Below are 21174 nucleotides of genomic sequence, written 5' to 3'. Positions count from 1 at the left end.
TTATTATCAGCATAGTCAACCCAGGGTGACCACGTGTTGCTAAACTGCAGCATCCGGTCATCCGAAATGGCTATCATTCTCTCCAAAATCATAATTCTATGAACTTTGTCGATCACATGATCTAGAGATAAGTGAGGATCCTTCCAGCGTGAGGCTAGGTATGACTTTGCGGAATTTAGGATGTGTTGGATTAGCCTATGGGCTGGGTGTTTTATGTTATTAGGTTTGTCTCCCATCAAAAAGACGGATGGGGTAGGAGAGAATGGTATCTGAAGAACAGTCGCTATCAGTCCAGCAACCCGCGACCAGAATCTGGTAACCAGGGGGCAGGTCCACCACATGTGAACTAGAGTTTCCTTGGAGCCACAGCCTCTATAGCACAAGGGGGAAGCTTGGGGGAAGATGCCAGAGACCCGCTCCGGAGTTAGGTAGGCTCTATGGAGGAGTTTTCATTCAAAGTTTTAAAGTAAACCTGTAGCAGAAATGTTGCCCCGGCGGGTACTTACCTCGTGAGGTATCTGGATCCCAATGAGGCTTCCCCCATCCCTCCCTCATCCTGGCAGCCCGGAGGAGGAGCCGCCAATGTACTTTCGCCTGACGGTGCAGTAGCAGATATAGCCATGCCCAGTGAGTCTGCTCTACTGCACAGGCACAGACCAGACAGCTCACGCCGGCGAAGTAATCGGGCCCAATCAGGCTCAGCTATCTCACCCAAGCGGAGAGACACTACTGCACATGCCCGCACATCTACAATGCCTGACATGGAGATCTTAGGGGGTCCCAGCGCTGGAGTCCCTCTGCTGAGGAGGATGGGGGAAGTTTCTAGATCCAGAGGCCTCCCCCTCCTAAGGTAAACTTTTAAAAAGTTCATTAAAGCGACAGTGTCACACTAAAAAATTATGTAAATTCTGAACCACACTAATTGAAATCCATGCCTTGTTTGGGACCTGTTATCCATGCCAGGGCGTAGATTTCAAGTAGCCTGCCGTATATATATTTTAAAGGAACAATAAGGGAATTTTTTTAAAAAAAAAACGCTATTTTTCTAATTTCATCCCCTATAGCTTTAAAATAAACAATGCTACTCTAAGGCCTGGTTCACATTAGCGTTCCCTGTCCGGAATCGCCGGGCCGGATCCGGACCGTATACTGTACAAACGGAACGTACGTTCCACATAGCAATGCAAAGTCTATGCGGACGTTCACATGCGTACGGTCCCTACAGAACGGAGCCGGACCGGATCCGGACTCCGGACCCTTTTCCAACATGCGCTATTTTTCGGGTCCGGATCATCCGGCCCACGCACCCGGACCGGAGCCTGACTGCACCGCCCGGATATAGAAACCAATGGGGAACGGAAGGCACAGAACACACTGGATACAAACACCTTACGTTCTACCCCACTTCCTATGTGTATGCAAGCGGCCATTTCGGATGGGGACACATGGGCCAAGCATGTCTGGAGTGGAGCAGCAGTGACAGACGTGCTGGAGCTGTTTGGCAGAATATCGGAGGTGGAGGTGATGCCTACAGCGGAGGACCTGATTCTACAGGTGCACCTTCTGCTGACCCCAACAATTTTAATAGTAATTTCCCTATTTTTACCACATGGATCCGGATGGCAGCCTGATGCATACCTGATGCAAACGGACCGGATCCGGATCGGAACCGTACGGTTCCGATCTGGATCCGGTCCTGATCCGGATCCGGTCCGTTTGCATGCCAAAACACAAGTGTGAATGGGGCCTAAATAAAACCCATACATTTAATTTGCCATTTGTCCCGGTTATTACATCATTTAAATTGTGTACCTGGTACAATGTATGGCGACAGCATATGTTTTTTTGTACCTGGTCAATAATTACAAGCCCTTATTTGCAAAAATCCCAGCCAGGGCACCATCTGCAAGGAGTTTGTATGTTCTCCCCGTGTCTTTGTGGGTTTCCTCCGGGTACTCCGGTTTGCACCTACATCCCAAAAACATACAGATAAGTTAATTGGCTCACCCCTAAATTGTCCCTAGACTACAGTACTTACACTACATAATACAAACATAGACATATTATAATAGTAGGGATTAGATTGTGAGCTCCTTTGAGCGACAGTTAGTGACAAGACAATATATATATACTGTACAGCGCTGCGTAAGATGTCGGCGCTATTTAAATACTAAATAAAAAATAAAATAAAAAAATAACATACCCTCATGACATACATGGTAAACTATGTAGCTATTTATGTATTTTTTTAAAATGCTGTTGCTTTTTTTTTTTTTTTTTACAACTATTTTATTTTGGTAACTATGGGGGGTAGAGGAAAGTTTAATTTATTTCATTGAATTCATATAGTGCAAAATTATTTTATTTAAATCATATAGTGCAAAATCTAGTGTAAAATGTGTATTTTTAACATATTTTTTTACCACATGATGCCTTCACACATACTATTCTATGTGCTCTGAACAGAGTTCAAAGCACACAGACAGTGTTGTTACAGAAATGATCATTGATTTCTCGTTGAAGCCATGCTCATTCCCTTCCAGGCAATTTGATCGGCCCAGAGAACACACGTCCCTGTTCACCAATCACAGATGTGTCAGTCCCGGCAGATACATTTAACTGAAAAAGTACCAAAAAATTGATAAAAAAGTAATATCAAAATTATTCTGAGTGTTTTCTTACTTGCTGGTGGCTTAACATAAACCTGAGATGGCAGGAGGGGAAAATATAAATACCTGGGGCTTCCTCCAGCCCCCTACAGGCTGATCGCTCCCTCCTTATGCGCTGTCTGGATGGTCTGCAATTGGTCCCAGAAAGTCTTCCGGTCCGGGGCATACTGCGCATGTGCAGCGTTAGCCGTGCGTGAGTCCCCATCGCACTCTCCTGCCGGACACTCACGGCCACAGGAGCACACACGGACCGCGCACGGCTGGACTGTGCCTGCGCCAACTGGCCCTGACTGGAGGATTTTCCGGGGCTGATTGTGGACTATCTAGACAGCGCAGAAGGATGGCAAAGGAGGGATCAGACTGTAGGGGGCTGGAGGAAGCCTCAGGTATGTATATTTTCTTTGCCCCCAGCCATCTCCGGTACCCTTTAAAAGGCATTTTATCGATAAGGCATGGAAATATCACCTAGGTGAAAACTCAAAAGTGAATTACATATGGGTCTGACTATTATAGAGACTTCCTCTGAGGGAGGTGTCAAAGATATATTAGCAAGAAAAAGTATGTGAACTCTTACTCTTAATCATCATACACACCTTGTTTAACAGACATTCATCTGCAGATCCGATCCACCAGGATGAAATTTTCAGATCTGCAGATGATTGTCTGATCTGCAGATGAATGTCAGTTAAACAAGGTGTGTATGATGATCTGCAGATCTCATAGACTATGAATGCAATTTGCAGATACTGATCTGTTGCATGTGTACAGCATCTTTGTGTGCAGCATCTTGCAAAGATTTCTGTCTGATGGGGAGTGCAGCTCCATAGAATAGACTGTGTAGGTGTGGCTCTCATACTACATGGAAGGGGGTAAGATTTCTGTCTGATGGGGAGTGCAGCTCCATAGAATAGACTGTGTAGGTGTGGCTCTCATACTACATGGAAGGGGGTAAGATTTCTATCTGATGGGGAGTGCAGCTCCATAGAATAGACTGTGTAGGTGTGGCTCTCATACTACATGGAAGGGGGTAAGATTTCTGTCTGATGGGGAGCGCAGCTCCATAGAATAGACTGTGTAGGTGTGGCTCTCATACTACATGGAAGGGGGTAAGATTTCTGTCTGATGGGGAGTGCAGCTCCATAGAATAGACTGTGTAGGTGTGGCTCTCATACTACATGGAAGGGGGTAAGATTTCTGTCTGATGGGGAGTGCAGCTCCATAGAATAGACTGTGTAGGTGTGGCTCTCATACTACATGGAGGGTGGTAAGATTTCTGTCTGATGGGGAGTGCAGCTCCATAGAATAGACTGTGTAGGTGTGGCTCTCATACTACATGGAAGGGGGTAAGATTTCTGTCTGATGGGGAGTGCAGCTCCATAGAATAGACTGTGTAGGTGTGGCTCTCATACTACATGGAAGGGGGTAAGATTTCTGTCTGATGGGGAGTGCAGCTCCATAGAATAGACTGTGTAGGTGTGGCTCTCATACTACATGGAAGGGGGTAAGATTTCTGTCTGATGGGGAGTGCAGCTCTATAGAATAGACTGTGTAGGTGTGGCTCTCATACTACATGGAAGGGGGTAAGATTTCTGTCTGATGGGGAGTGCAGCTCCATAGAATAGACTGTGTAGGTGTGGCTCTCATACTACATGGAAGGGGGTAAGATTTCTGTCTGATGGGGAGTGCAGCTCCATAGAATAGACTGTGTAGGTGTGGCTCTCATACTACATGGAAGGGGGTAAGATTTCTGTCTGATGGGGAGTGCAGCTCCATAGAATAGACTGTGTAGGTGTGGCTCTCATACTACATGGAAGGGGGTAAGATTTCTATCTGATGGGGAGTGCAGCTCCATAGAATAGACTGTGTAGGTGTGGCTCTCATACTACATGGAGGGTGGTAAGATCTCTGTCTGATGGGGAGGTCAGCTCCATAGAATAGACTGTGTAGGTGTGGCTCTCATACTACATGGAAGGGGGTAAGATTTCTGTCTGATGGGGAGTGCAGCTCCATAGAATAGACTGTGTAGGTGTGGCTCTCATACTACATGGAAGGGGGTAAGATTTCTGTCTGATGGGGAGTGCAGCTCCATAGAATAGACTGTGTAGGTGTGGCTCTCATACTACATGGAAGGGGGTAAGATTTCTATCTGATGGGGAGTGCAGCTCCATAGAATAGACTGTGTAGGTGTGGCTCTCATACTACATGGAGGGTGGTAAGATCTCTGTCTGATGGGGAGGTCAGCTCCATAGAATAGACTGTGTAGGTGTGGCTCTCATACTACATGGAAGGGGGTAAGATTTCTGTCTGATGGGGAGTGCAGCTCCATAGAATAGACTGTGTAGGTGTGGCTCTCATACTACATGGAAGGGGGTAAGATTTCTGTCTGATGGGGAGTGCAGCTCCATAGAATAGACTGTGTAGGTATGGCCCTCATTCTACATGAAGAGTGGTAAGATTGGTCTGTGATCTTTCATTTTCCAAAGACTTTTATCTCAAGTGTGTATGAAGCATAATACCACACAAATCATTATACGTTTCCATGTTTTTATTGAACACACCATGTAAACATTCAAAGTTCGGGTGGAAAAAGTATGTGAACCCCCGAGACTAATGACATCTTAAAGAGCTAATTGGAGTGAGGTGTCAGCCAGCTGGAGTCCAATCAATGAGATGAGATTGGAGGTGTTGGTTACAGCTGTCATGCCATATAAATGTCATGATTGCTGCTGCAGCAGGTATTGCTGGAAGTAGTAGTGCTGCAGCTCAGGCAGTTCTGATCTCTTTCCATGCAAGCTGCATAGCTTTGTCTGCCTTTCCCTGCTGTCAGCTTGTGACTGATTATCATTCACCTGTGTGGGAATCTGCATGTCTGCTCCCATTGGATGACCTCAGTATAAAGATCTGCTTCCTGCAGGACTCCTCGGGTTTTCATAGCTTCAGTTTAAGCCCGTCTTGCTGTTGCTTCAGCCCCCGATCGTGTTTCTTGTTCTAAAGATACTTTGCTGGTTTTGCATCATATATTGGTTCATTGCCCATATATATGCATACCAGCACGTTTATTATTTTCCTTGTATTCGTGTTACGTTGATACATCAGTGACGCTGATATATACGTACACGAACTGTTTATATCCTGTGTTCAGCTAGTCAGTTCTAGCACGTTGATCACCCGTGCTGAGCTAGTTATCCTGTTCCTGGTCCTGTTTGTGCATTGCGTTCATCTCTGCGAGGACATAACGAATCCTTCTGAATCCTGTCCTGTTACCGTTTGTGGATTGCGTTCATCTCTGCGAAGAGATAGCGAATCCTTCTGAGTCCTGTTCCCTGTATCGTTCCAGTCCTAAGTCAGTGTTCCTGCTTATGTCATATATCGGTTCATTGCCGATATATACATATGTTAGTCAGACGTTACAAATAGTTTCATTGATAGCTGTAATTGTAAATACGCTAGGAAATCATACTATTTGTATATTTATCTGTGTTACGTTCATCTATCTTGATCCTGCTAATTCCTGACTATCCTGTCCTGTCTTGGTGAGGCACGCCATCGCCGCTACGCTTTGGCTGCCTCATTCCAGTCTGTCTTGTTGTGGACGCTTGCTGTCACTAAGTAGCGGCTAGCTAGCAAGCGTTTATTCTGTCTACCTGCCCTGATCTCCTCAGTTCTGGTTTATGCGCTCAGCGCTACTTTGCGCTGAGACGTTATAGCGAAAGCATTGTTTGTGGCTGTCGGATCTGCACCGGCTCAGTGCGCCACAATCTCCTTTTGGAGTCAGTCCTCCTTCCACTATACTAGGGATAACCTGTTTCCTTGTGCTAGTGTGTGTACCTCCTCCACGTCAGCTCATGCGTTGCATGCTGACTGTGGAGAATACACCACCAAGCCTTACAATAAAACTCACAAACCAGTTTGAGTTTGCTTTTCCCAAGAAGCATTGCCTGATGTGAATGATGCCTCGCACACAAAAGAGCTCTCAGAAGACCTACGATTAATGATTGTTGACATGCATAAAGCTGGAAAGGGTTATAAAAGTATCTCCAAAAGAATTGTAGTTCATCAGTCCACGGTAAGACAAACTGTCTGTAAATGGAGAAAGTTCAGCACTGCTGCTACTCTCCCTAGGAGTGGCCGTCCTGTAAAGATGACTGCAAGAGCACAGCGCAGAATGCTCAATGAGGTGAAGAAGAATCCTATAGTTTCAGCTAAAGACTTAAAAAAAAGTCTCTGGCATATGCTAACATCCATGTGAGCAAATCTATGATACATAAAAACAAGAATGGAGTTCATGGGAGGATACCACAGAGCAAGCCACTGCTGTCCAAAGAAAAACGTTAAGAAAAACGTTGCTGCACGTTTAAAGTTTGCAAAAGGGCACCTGGATTTCACACAGCAGTTAAAGCACCAAAGTTAAGTTGTTTGGAAGAAACACACAACACATTGACCTCAATTGACTAAGCTTTATCAAACACTTTATCGAACTATGATAATTTACTTCATGGGTAAAATCTAATTTTGAATTCACTAAGGTGTTAAAGATTTATTGAACATTTTATCGATAATACATTTGATAAATATACAAAAACTTAGTGAATTCAAAATTAGATTTTACTGCACCTCTACAATTCGGAGTGCCACAAGGATCAATCCTATCCCCTCTGCTGTTTGCAATCTACATGTTGCCACTCGGTACACTTATCTAACGACATGGCCTGACGTACCACTGCTACGCCGATGACACACAGCTATACCTGTCCTTCAAACCTGGTGGAACAGACCCTACCCCAAAAATAAACTCTTGCTTAGCTGAGCTACAGGCATGGATGAATGATAACTGGTTGAAACTGAATGCTGACAAAACCGAGGTCCTCTTTGTCCAAAGCCAGTGCTCGCCATCAAAACAGCTCTATCCTAAAGCAACACCAATCAGGATTGGGAATTCAGGCATAAACAGCTCCAACCTTGTGCGCAGCCTTGGCGTACTAATCGATGGGGATTTGAGTTTCAGAAACCAAATTTGATCTGTAGTTAAATCTTCCTACTTTCATCTGAAGAACATTGCAAAGATTAAACATCTGATTCCCCCAGAGGATCTTCCAACCCTAGTCCACGCCTTCATCACATCACGGCTGGACTACTGCAATGCCCTTTATGCTGGCCTCCCCAAAAAGGACCTGCATCGCCTGCAATTAGTGTAGAATGCTGCTGCCAGATTGCTAACAAACCAGCCTCGCCACTGTCACATTACACCAACCCTTCGCTCACTGCACTGGCTACCAGTAGAATGGAGAATACGCTTCAAGATTGGACTGCTGACATTCAAATCCCTGCACAATCTGGGCCCTGGATACATGAAGGACTTGCTGAAGCTGCACCACACCTCTCACAACCTCAGATCAGCAAGTTCTATAAACTTGGTCACTCCCAGAGTGCACCTCAAAAAATCTGGAGATAGAGCCTTCTGTCATGCTGCCCCTACTCTTTGGAACTCCCTGCCACACCCAGTAAAGACAGCACCATCCCTGGAGCTATTCAAATCCAGACTGAAAAGCCACCTGTTTAGCCTGGCATTTCCGGACTTATAAAATTCTTCCTCTGTACCACGATGGTCTGAGCCATGCTTATGCGCTTTGAGTCCTATGGTAGAAAAGCGATCTACAAATGTTATTTGTTGTTGTTGTTGTAAATTATCAAATGTTCTATAAAGCGTTCTATAGAGCTTAGTGAATTAAGGCCAATGTGTGGAGAAAAAGAGGCACAGCACACCAATATCAAAACCCCATCCCAACTGTGAAGTATGGTGGTGGGGGCATCATGGTTTGGGGCTGCTTTGCTGCGTCAGGGCCTGGACGGATTGTTATCAAAGGAAGAATGAATTTCAAAGTTTATCAAGACATTTTGCAGGAGAGCTATCTGTCCACCAGCTGAAGCTCAGCAGAAGATGGGTGCTGCAACAAGACAATGACCCAAAGCATAGAAGTAAACTAACAACAACAGAATGGCTTAACCTCCTTGGTGGTATGATTATTTCTGGATTTTAGCTTTCAAAAGCTTTGCAATATCTTCAAATGCTTTTAGACCCTAAGAATCATACCGCTTGATAGATCTGTGCCAGCCCTGTACATTACTCACCTCCCATGGATCCAATTTGGGGTTACCGCTCTGAGCTGTGGATTTCCAGCCCGAGCCTGACTTGGGGTTACTGCTGAGGCAGTTAAACAGAATAAAATACGCCTTCCGGAGTGGCCCAGTCAGAGTCCTGACCTCAACCCAATTGAGATGCGGTGGCATGACCTCAGGAAAGGGATGACGAGAGCAGGAGAGCTGAAAAGCACGGCGAGAGAAGAAGAGCGCAGGTACCACCTGTATCTGGCTACTTATACTGTCTGCAGCACCTATGGTTCACTTCCTATACTAAGGACACTACATGTACCTGGCTACCTATATACTGCAGCACCTATAGCTCACTACCTATACTGGGGCACCACCTGTACCTGGCTACCTATATATTGCAGAATCTATAGCTCACTACCTATACTGGGGCACCACCTGTACCTGGCTACCTATATACTTCAGAATCTATAGCTCACTACCTATACTGGGGCACCACCTGTACCTGGCTACCTGTACTGCAGAATCTATAGCTCACTACCTATACTGGGGCACCACCTGTACCTGGCTACCTATATATTGAAGAATCTATAGTTCACTACCTATACTGGGGCACCACATGTACCTGGCTACCTATATACTTCAGAATCTATAGCTCACTACCTATACTGGGGCACATCTTGTACCTGGCTACCTGTACTGCAGAATCTATAGCTCACTACCTATACTGGGGCACCACCTGTACCTGGCTACGTATACTACAGAATGTATAGCTCACTACCTATACCGAGGGCACTACATGTACCTGGCTACCTATACTGCAGAATCTATAGCTCACTACCTATACTGGGGAACCACCTGTACCTGGCTACCTGTACTGCAGAATCTATAGCTCACTACCTATACTGGGGCACCACCTGTACCTGGCTACGTATACTACAGAATGTATAGCTCACTACCTATACCGAGGGCACTACATGTACCTGGCTACCTATACTGCAGCACCTATAGCTCACTACCTATACTGGGGCACCACCTGTACCGGCCTACCTATACTGCAGCACCTATAGCTCACTACCTATACTGGGGCACTACATGTACCTGGCTACCTATACTGCAGCACCTATAGCTTGCTACCTATACTGGGGCACTACATGTACCTGGCTACCTATATACTGCAGCACTTATAGCTCACTACCTATACTGAGGGCACCACATGTACCTGGCTACCTATATACTTCAGCACCTATAGCTCACAACCTATACTGGGGCACCACATGTACCTGGCTACCTATATACTGCAGCACCTTTAGCTCACTACCTATACTGAGGGCCTGTACGTACCTGTACGCTATCTCATATGTTAACTGGGGACTACCTGCATTTGGCACCACCCACATCACGTATTGGCCATGCCCACTTTTTTGCTGCGGCCCGCTTCACGCACCCTTTCTTTGGTGTTGGTACCACACCGATTTTTTGCCGTGGCGCACTTAGCACCCTGCTCACTTCAAGGTGGAGAGAGGGGGGGGGGGGGGGGGGGCTTCAAGTCATGGGCTGTTTGGGGCCACCAAAACCTTATCTTCTCCCCTGTTTCCAGCCACATAATTATTACCTGCTTACAATAATTGTAAATCAGGGATAAAAAAGGGTTAAAAAAATGTACTAACATTACAGTGATATTTCATATTCTTAGCTGATAATTAGACTGGGTTTTATGAAGCAGCAGAAAGTCTCCTGATAAACGAATTCCTCCTCAGCGCTGCATCCCGCAGAGTTTTCTGGACATGGACCTGCAGGGAGACCATTCTCCAACACCTGTATTTATAGAGGTAGCAGAATTTACACTGAGGAAGATATAACAACTGTGTCACCGGATAAAGGTAATCTTCCCCTCGTCCCACACACTGCATAGAGGAGATATCTGTACACTGGTCTCTGTCCGCACATTCTCTGTCTCCTGCACAAACAGGACAGAGGAGATATCTGTACACTGGTCTCTGTCCTCATTCTCTGTCTCCTGCACACACTGGACAGAGGAGATATCTGCATACTGGTCTCTGTCCGCACAGTCTCTGTCTCTTGCACACACTGGACAGAGGAGATAGCTGTACACTGGTCTCTATCCGCTCATTCTCTGTCTCCTGCACAAACAGGACAGAGGAGATATCTGTACACTGGTCTCTATCCTCATTCTCTGTCTCCTGCACACACTGGACAGAGGAGATAGCTGTACACTGGTCTCTATCCGCTCATTCTCTGTCTCCTGCACAAACAGGGCAGAGGAGATATCTGTACACTGGTCTCTGTCCTCATTCTCTGTCTCCTACACACACTGGATAGAGGAGATAGCTGTACACTGGTCTCTGTCCTCATTCTCTGTCTCCTGCACACACTGGACAGAGGAGATATCTGTACACTGATCTCTGACTGCTCATTCGCTGTCTCCTGCACACACTGGATAGAGAAGATATCTGTACACTGATCTCTGACTGCTCATTCGCTGTCTCCTGCACACACTGGACAGAGGAGATATCTGTACACTGATCTCTGACTGCTCATTCGCTGTCTCCTGCACACACTGGACAGAGGAGATATCTGCAAACTGATCTCTGACTGCTCATTCGCTGTCTCCTGCACACACTGGACAGAGGAGGTATCTGTATACTGGTCTCTGTCCTCATTGTCTGTCTCCTGCACACACTGGACAGAGGAGATATCTGTACACTGGTCTCTGTCCTCATTCTCTGTCTCCTGCACACACTGGACAGAGGAGATATCTGTACACTGATCTCTGACTGCTCATTCGCTGTCTCCTGCACACACTGGATAGAGAAGATATCTGTACACTGATCTCTGACTGCTCATTCGCTGTCTCCTGCACACACTGGATAGAGAAGATATCTGTACACTGATCTCTGACTGCTCATTCGCTGTCTCCTGCACACACTGGACAGAGGAGGTATCTGTATACTGGTCTCTGTCCTCATTGTCTGTCTCCTGCACACACTGGACAGAGGAGATATCTGTACACTGGTCTCTGTCCTCATTCTCTGTCTCCTGCACACACTGGACAGAGGAGATATCTGTACACTGATCTCTGACTGCTCATTCGCTGTCTCCTGCACACACTGGATAGAGAAGATATCTGTACACTGATCTCTGACTGCTCATTCGCTGTCTCCTGCACACACTGGATAGAGAAGATATCTGTACACTGATCTCTGACTGCTCATTCGCTGTCTCCTGCACACACTGGATAGAGAAGATATCTGTACACTGATCTCTGACTGCTCATTCTCTGTCTCCTGCACACACTGGACAGAGGAGATATCTGTACACTGATCTCTGACTGGTCATTCGCTGTCTCCTGCACACACTGGATAGAGGAGATAGCTGTACACTGGTCTCTGTCCTCATTCTCTGTCTCCTGCACACACTGGACAGAGGAGATATCTGTACACTGATCTCTGACTGCTCATTCGCTGTCTCCTGCACACACTGGATAGAGAAGATATCTGTACACTGATCTCTGACTGCTCATTCGCTGTCTCCTGCACACACTGGACAGAGGAGATATCTGCAAACTGATCTCTGACTGCTCATTCGCTGTCTCCTGCACACACTGGACAGAGGAGGTATCTGTATACTGGTCTCTGTCCTCATTGTCTGTCTCCTGCACACACTGGACAGAGGAGATATCTGTACACTGGTCTCTGTCCTCATTCTCTGTCTCCTGCACACACTGGACAGAGGAGATATCTGTACACTGATCTCTGACTGCTCATTCGCTGTCTCCTGCACACACTGGATAGAGGAGATAGCTGTACACTGGTCTCTGTCCTCATTCTCTGTCTCCTGCACACACTGGACAGAGGAGATATCTGTACACTGATCTCTGACTGCTCATTCGCTGTCTCCTGCACACACTGGATAGAGAAGATATCTGTACACTGATCTCTGACTGCTCATTCGCTGTCTCCTGCACACACTGGACAGAGGAGATATCTGCAAACTGATCTCTGACTGCTCATTCGCTGTCTCCTGCACACACTGGACAGAGGAGGTATCTGTATACTGGTCTCTGTCCTCATTGTCTGTCTCCTGCACACACTGGACAGAGGAGATATCTGTACACTGGTCTCTGTCCTCATTCTCTGTCTCCTGCACACACTGGACAGAGGAGATATCTGTACACTGATCTCTGACTGCTCATTCGCTGTCTCCTGCACACACTGGATAGAGGAGATAGCTGTATACTGGTCTCTCTCCTCATTCTCTGTCTCCTGCACACACTGGACAGAGGAGATATCTGTACACTGGTCTCTGTCCTCATTCTCTGTCTCCTGCACACACTGGATAGAGGAGATAGCTGTACACTGGTCTCCGTCCTCATTCTCTGTCTCCTGCACACGCTGGACAGAGGAGATATCTGTACACTGGTCTCTGTCCGCTCATTCGCTGTCTCCTGCACACACTGGACAGAGGAGGTATCTGTATACTGGTCTCTCTCCTCATTCTCGGTTTCCTGCACACACTGAACAGAGGAGATATATGTACACTGGTCTGCTTTCGCTCATTTTCTGTCTCATACACACACTGGACCGAGGAGATATCTGTGCACTGGTCTGTGTCCTCTTATTCTCTGTTTCCTGCACACACTGGACAGAGGAGATCTCTGTACACTGGTCTCTGTCCACTCGTTCTCTGTCTCCTGCACATATTGGACAGAGGAAGATATCTGCACACTGATCTCTGTCCGCGTATCCTCTGTCTCCTGCACACACTGGACAGAGGAAAGATCTGTAAACTGGTCCCTGTCTGCTCTTTCTCTGTCTCCTGCACACACTGGACATAGAAGATATCTGTACACTGGTCTCTGTCCTCTTATTCTCTGTTTCCTGCACACACTGGACAGAGGAAGATATCTGTACACTGGTCTCTGTTCGATCATTCTCTGTCTCCTGCACATATTGGACAGAGGAAGATATCTGTACACTGGTCTCTGTCCGCTCGTTCTCTGTCTCCTGCACATATTGGACAGAGGAATATATCCATACACTGATCTTTGACTGCTCATTCTCTGTCTCCTGCACACACTGAACAGGGGAGATATCTGTACACTGGTCTCTGTCCGCTCAGGAGAAAGTAGGTGGAGCCTAAAACAGCCAATCAAAATTTACCTATTGATTTTCAAGGGGAATATTTAAACTGCTGCCATTATTACACTGTTAATAGAAGAGGCCTCAAACCTGGTACATTCGGTCATTCTGTGACTGGGGTCCAAATTCACTAAAGGGGCGGGGCCACAAACAGCTAATCAGATTTCCTTGGTGGATAAACTGCTTCCATTCACACAATGTTGATGCCAGGAACCTGAAAGCTCACAAAATTGGCTATTGAGTGACTGTGTGTCCAGGTTACAAAAAGTAGATGGACCAAAAACAGATTTCACTGGGAAAATATAAACTGCCGCCATTCTTACACTGTTAATGGCAGGGTTCTCAAATTTTGCACATGTGGTCACTGGGTGACTGGGATTAATATTCAGGAAAATGGGTGGAGCCTTCAACAGCCAATCAAAATTCACCTGTTGATTTTCAAGGGGAATATTTAAATTGCTGCTATTCTTACACTGTTAATAGCAGATGCCTTAAACCTGCTACAGTTGGTCACTGGGTGACAGGGGCTCAAATTCAGAAAGGGGCGGAGCCACAGTCAATCAATTTTGTTTAGGTTCAATGGGAATATACAAATTATTGATACCAAGGACCCCAAAGCTCATAACCTTGGTAATTGAGTGATAAAGTTCAATTGTACTGCCACGCTCTCCAGTCCTGTAATAGAAAACAAACTCCACATAGGGCAATATTGTTCAGTCTTTATGATACACTATTCCAACTCCTGGATACCACCCATGTCTTGTGCTCCCCAGGTGTTAATCAAATCTGTACCCCTCGTCCCCTCTCACTAGATGCTCACCAGATTGTAACCACCTCAATTCTGTGGTGGATCTTAAGCAGAACGTTATAGCCAACTTCACTTGCTTCTGTAAAAGGAAGGATCTCCACATAGGGTAATACAGTTCAAACAGCAAAACAATTCAAGTACTGCAAACACCGTGCCTCTGTGTTAACACCCATTAAACGTGCCACTCCATAAAGCTATGGCAAACTCAAATTTAGCAATGGAACGATTAATTTCTGCTCGACTAAGGAGCATTGCCTTACCAATGTTACAGATATCTTAATTACTTTTTTAAAAAAAAATGTGTTTGTTTGTTTTTGTTTTGTTTTGTATCCCTATTGGTACACATCCTGTTCAATACACAACCTGCCTGGTATATAGGGTACATATGCCTGGGAGTCAGGCCATAGTTGCATGCTGTACCCTCAGTGATGCTTACGCTGAATTTGACTATCTCTTAGATATATCTAAGTAGGTTATGCTTTATTCATACCTATATGGATTAGATATGTACAGATCTACGACTATACTAAAGTTAAGATGTATTGTAGTGAAGATAAACATGGACCAAAGGTACATTCTTGTTTCTCTTCTTCCCCTCTCTTTTCCTACTCTCCATTCCTATCCTCTTTTTCATACTTCTCTATACTTTACTCTTTTGGTTATAAAATGTTAATAACTCTTTAATCAGGAGTGTTTTCATCCCTTTTCTTTAAGATTAAGATAAGCTGTCATTTACTAAACTGTGTATTCAGTTATGTATAATGTAATATTAAGACTTATTGATGTAAATGTTGAATATGTTGCTGTTAAACTAAACAAAATCCTTCAATAAAAATTATTGAAATAAAATAACGTGCCACTCCAGCGTATTACATGCCACACTGCTCACCAGATGTAGCCCACCTCTATATATAGGTGGAGACTGCGCTCTATATTATATCCAATCAAATTCACGATCCTCAGTAGTTTACAAAAGGCTCTTGCAAGGTCTTTCCTTTATTCTCAGTATTAAAAATTACTCCATAAACATAAAAAGAAAAAGCATAAAGCGTAATACTGTTGATAATGCCTCTGTGCGCAATAAATCAGTTTCACTTACGCCTCCAGAAGCAATCTGCGCATATCATGTACAGTTGTATGCCAATGCCCATCTGTCTGGCTCCCGGGTGTGTCCTAACGATTCCGCGCTCCCCCGTTCCGCCTCCTCACTCAGTCGCAGGGTGTAGTCTCGTGCGCTTGTGTATTGACCGGCCGGTCCGTGTGCTTCCTGGATCCGTACGACGTCAAACATATAGCTCCGTCCTACGTGCGTTTCGTCCTCACGCCAGACTCAACAGGGGCCCACCACATCCCTCATCAGGCTCCACCACATCCCTGAGTATTAATTTCAGTCAGCCAGTGACCATGTAGGCAAAGTTTGGGAACCCTGCCATTAACAGTGTAAGAATGGCTGCAGTTCATATTTTCCCAGTGAAATTTGTATTTGTCTACGCCCACTTTTTGTAACCTGGACAACAGTCACTCAATGGCCAAGTTTGTGAGCTTTGGGGTCCTTGGCATAATTTGTATTTTCCCAGTGGAATGAAACAAATCTGATTGGCTGTTTGTGGCTCCACCCCCTTTTCTGAATTTGAACTCCAGTGACCCAATGACCAACTGTACCAGGTTTGAGGTTTGTGCCATTAAGAGGTCAAGAATGGCAACAATTTAATATTCCCCTTGAAAATTCACAGGTGAATTTTGATTGGCTTTTTTAGGCTCCACCCATTTTCCTGAATATTAATACCAGTCACCCAGTAACCAGCTGTGCAATGTTTGAGATCCCTGCCATTAACAGTGTAAGAATGGCTGAAGTTTATATTTTCTCAGTGAAATTTGTATTTGTCTATGCCCACTTTTTGTAACTTTGACACACAGTCCTCAATGACCAAGTTTGTGAACTTTCAGGTTCCCAGCATCAAAATTGTGTGACTGGAAGTGGTTTATGAAGCAAAGAAATCTGATTGGCTGTTTGTGACTCAGCCCCCTTTAGTGAATTTCAACCCCAGTCACCCAATGATCGACTAGCAGATTTGAGACTTCTGCCATTAACAGTGTAAGAATGGCAGCAGTTTCAATATACCCCCTTTGAAATTCAATAGGTGAATATTGATTGGCTGTTGTAGGCTCCACCCACATTTCTGAATATTAATCCCAGTCACCAGACCCAGTGACTAACTGTGTCAAGTTTGAGAACCCTACCAAAAACAGTGTAAAAGCAAGAAGTTTTGAATCAGGATGATACCATTTATTGGCTAACTTAGAGATGGATAAACAGTGAGCTTTCGACTTATAAAAAGCCTTCGTCGGACTGGTTCCTGACCAGAACTGAAAAACACAGCTTATATATACTGACATACATAGGAGAAACATTCTTTAGCAAACATAAATGTAATTAGATGCCTTAACTGTTACTGAGGAGGCTTTCCCAGGCATCCTATCTAAATTAATAAGATCAATAGAATCCTCAACATGACATAAAGCAGACTCTGGTGATGAAGAGACATCGTAAATTCCGAATTCAAATGGTAACTGGCCTGGTTACATGCACCATTAATTCTAAGCTTTATGGCCCGTACTCACGGGCTGCAGAAGTGGCCTGTCGCCAGCACACGTGAGCGTGCTAGCGACAGGCCGGCGACAGCTTCTCTCTCCAGGTCCCTCCGCGTACACACGCGGAAGAGGGACCAGCGGCGAGACGGAAGCTGTCGCCGACGTTCCTCCTCCCCCGCCGGAAGCTCCATTTACCTCTATGGAGGTTGCTGTCGCTAGTCCGCGTACTCACGCGGACTAGCGACAGTTGCGGGGGAGGTGCGGCGGCGACTGTTGCCATGCGATTGAAACTTTCAATCGCATGGCGACAAGAGCGGCGGGCGACAGTTCGGGGTGCGCGCGTGTGCGATGGCCCATACTCACGGGCGACCTGTCGCCGCAACACGCGCGCGCTGCGTGTTGAGGCGACAAAAGTCCCTCGTGAGTATGGGCCATAAGAGAATTGTGGCATTTAAAGCCAGCACCTGAAAGCAAATAAAATGAATAGTGACAGTGAATTCCATCTTACACAGCATATGGCACAAACATGAATGAAAAGATAGAAAAATTAAGATTAATAGAATTGTGGCATTTAAAACCCATCATATCAGCACAAGAAGTTAGAGTCCTTGTTTAAACAGTGTAAGAATGGTTGCAGTTTATATTTTCTCATGTAAAAAATAAGTTGTTTTTGGCTCCGCCCACTATTTCTAACCTTGACTTACAGTCACTCAATGACCAAGTTTATGAGCTGTGGGGTCTTTGGCATCAATAAGTTGCATTTTGAAATTAAACAAATCTGATTGGCTGTTTTTGCCCTGCCCCCTTTTCAGAATTTAAACCCCAGTTTCCCAATGACTTACTGTACCAGATTTGAGGCCTCTGCTATTAAAAGTGTAAGAATGGCAGCAATGTAAATATTCCCCTTGAAAATCAATATGTGAATTTTGATTGGCTGTTGTAGGCTCCACCCACATTTCTGAATATTAATCTCAGTCACCCAGTGACCAACTGTGTCAAGTTTGGGAACCCAGCCATTAATAGTGTAAGAATGGCTGCAGTTTATATTTTCCCATGTAAAAAAATGTAGTTTTTGGCTCCGCCCACTTTTCTAACCTAGACATACAGTCACTCAATTAGCAAGTTTATGAGCTTTTGGGCCCTTGGTATCAACAATTTGTATATTCCCATTGAAATTAAGCAAATCTGATTGGCTGTTTGTGTCTCCGTCCACTTTCTAAATTTGAACCCCAGTCACCCAGTGACCAACTGTACCAGGTTTGAGGCATCTGCTATTAACAGTGTACGAATGGCAGCAATTTAAATATTCCCCTTGATTGGCTGTTGTAGGCTCCACCCATTTTCCTGAATATTAATTCCAGTCACCCAGTGACCAATTGTGCAACGTTTGAGAACCCTGCCAATAACAGTGTAAGAAGGGCTGCAGTTTATATTTTCCCAGTGAAATTTGTTTTTGGCTCCACCCACTTTATGTAACCTGGACACACAGTCACTCAATGGCCAAGTTTGTGAGCTTTCAGGTTCCTGGCTTAAAAAAAATGCATGGATGGAAGCAGTTTATTCACCAAGGAAATCTGATTGGCTGTATGTGGCCCCACCCTTTAGTGAATTTGGACCTCAGTTACCCAATGACCGACTGTAGCAAGTTTGAAGCCTCTGTCATTAACAGTGTAAGAATGGCAGCAGTTTAAATATTCCCCTTGAAAATCAATAGGTGAATTTTGATTGGCTGTTGTAGCCTCCACCCACTTTCTGAATCTTAAATTCATTCACCCAGTGACCTAGTGTGCCAAGTTTAAAAACACTCGTCAGATTGGCAGCAGATAGATAAGAAATGCATCTGATGATCTATCTGATATGTTTTTAGAACATTTTTACCAGGATAGAATTCCAATAGATTTCAGTTTGAAATCTATTGAAATTCGATCTGATGGAATTTTTTTGCCATCAGATTTCCATTAAGGCCAATGCAAACTGATAAGCAATCTCATCAGATCGACCTAAATTTTCCACCCTGCCAGTTCAAAGGAAATCCATCGAAATCGATCGAAATCGGCCATCGATCGGTCGATTGGCCAACCGATTTGCAATCGATCGGTCGGCCAGAAAATCGGCTGAGTGTATGGGCCCCTTTAGAATGGCTGCAGTTTACATTTTCCCATTGAAAATTAATAGCTGAAATTTGATTGGCTGTTTTATGCTCCGCCCACTTTTCCTGGGTTCGTAACCTCGGTCACCAAGTGACCAACTGTGCCAAGTGTGGAAACTCTTGATTACTGTGAGAATGGCAGCCTTTTACATTTTTCCCATTGACATGAATGGGTGAATTTGATTGGCTGTTTGTAGCTCCTCCCAGGTGTGCAGGGGGGCCGCGAGACCCCCAGAACATATCATCCCAGGTAGTAAGGGATCTGTGTACTAAGTGTCGTTCAAATCGGTCAAGGCTTCGAGTGATCGCGGCACATACACACACACACACACACACACATCCGATTTTATATATATAGATTTGCACACAAAAGTCTAAAATACAGAATGCAGTATTTTCAGGATTTGTTGTCTATGGGCAACAAGTCTGTCATTGTCTGTGGACACAAGTCTGGTCCCAGTCGTAGATTATGGAATTAAGAGACTGTGCAGAAAGTTTGAATGAAACTTTTCTTTAAACTGACAACTCTTCAGCAACTTCGTAGACAATTCAATGAAATGCTTGATAGACCATGGTGGAGAATATTATCAGTTTTCAGGGAACAATAGGTAAGAACAGTGTCCGGCCACTTTCGGAAGAGGGATTAGAGTGAGATAGAATTATTGATTAGTGATGAGTAAAAATGCAGATATTCTTTTCACATTCATTTTTGCGAAAATAATGTTCAATTTACCTTTCGAGCAAAAATGCCATTGAGAATCATTTTGTAATAACTTTTAGATTTGTTTGAATTTTTGGTTTGTTTGGAGTTATTTGTTTGGATTATTCTACCAAGCCTTGGAGATTTCCAAGTGACATGCAGAATAACACATTGTGACATGCAGAATGCCTTTGAAAGAAACATTTTGGCAATACAATATCTCCCATATCTGCTCTCATCCTATTTTATTACCTCTTTGTCTGTTAGGAAGATGATTTTGAAACACAGTGTCAGCAACAGAAGAGGGCCGCTGTTTTTTCCCCCCTCCAATAACAGGGTGAAAAGGGACCATTTTTTATGGACTGTACGTAAAGGACACCCGAGTTGAAAATAAACTAATTAAATAAACAATTGTATTTCTCTTCCTTCTCCTAAAAATGACTTTTTAAGATATTCCACTGTTTTATTTTATATTTAAATAGGAACTGTCACTAAAATCTTAAATTTAAAAAAAACTTACAAGTAAGGAGCATGTTTCTTCCAGAGTAAAATGAGCCATAAATGACTTTTCTCCTATGTTGCTGTCACTTACAGTAGGTAGTAGAAATCTGACATTACCGACACGTTTTGGGCTAGTCCATCTCTCCATGGGGAATTCTCAGCATGGCCTTTATTCTTTAGAAAGACATTCCCTGAAAAAGATTTATACAAAGATGCTGGCCAGCCTCTCTGATCACTGCACACTTTTTTGGCAGTTGGACGGAGCAACTGCCATTCACTAAGTGCATTTTGAAAATAAAGAAATCCCTGTGAACCCCCCATGAGGAGTCCAAAACCTGTCAGTTCTGTCAGATTTCTACTACCTACTGTAAGTGACAGCAACATAGGAGAAAAGTAATTTATGGCTCATTTTACTCTTGAAGAAACGTACTTCTTAATTGTATATGTTTAGATATATTATAAATTTTAAGATTTTCGCAACAGAA

The sequence above is a fragment of the Hyperolius riggenbachi genome, chromosome 2 (assembly GCF_040937935.1).
Source record: "Hyperolius riggenbachi isolate aHypRig1 chromosome 2, aHypRig1.pri, whole genome shotgun sequence".
Classification (NCBI taxonomy): domain Eukaryota; kingdom Metazoa; phylum Chordata; class Amphibia; order Anura; family Hyperoliidae; genus Hyperolius; species Hyperolius riggenbachi.
The sequence above is the reverse complement of the archived record's forward strand: the minus strand, read 5'-3'. Positions refer to the sequence as shown.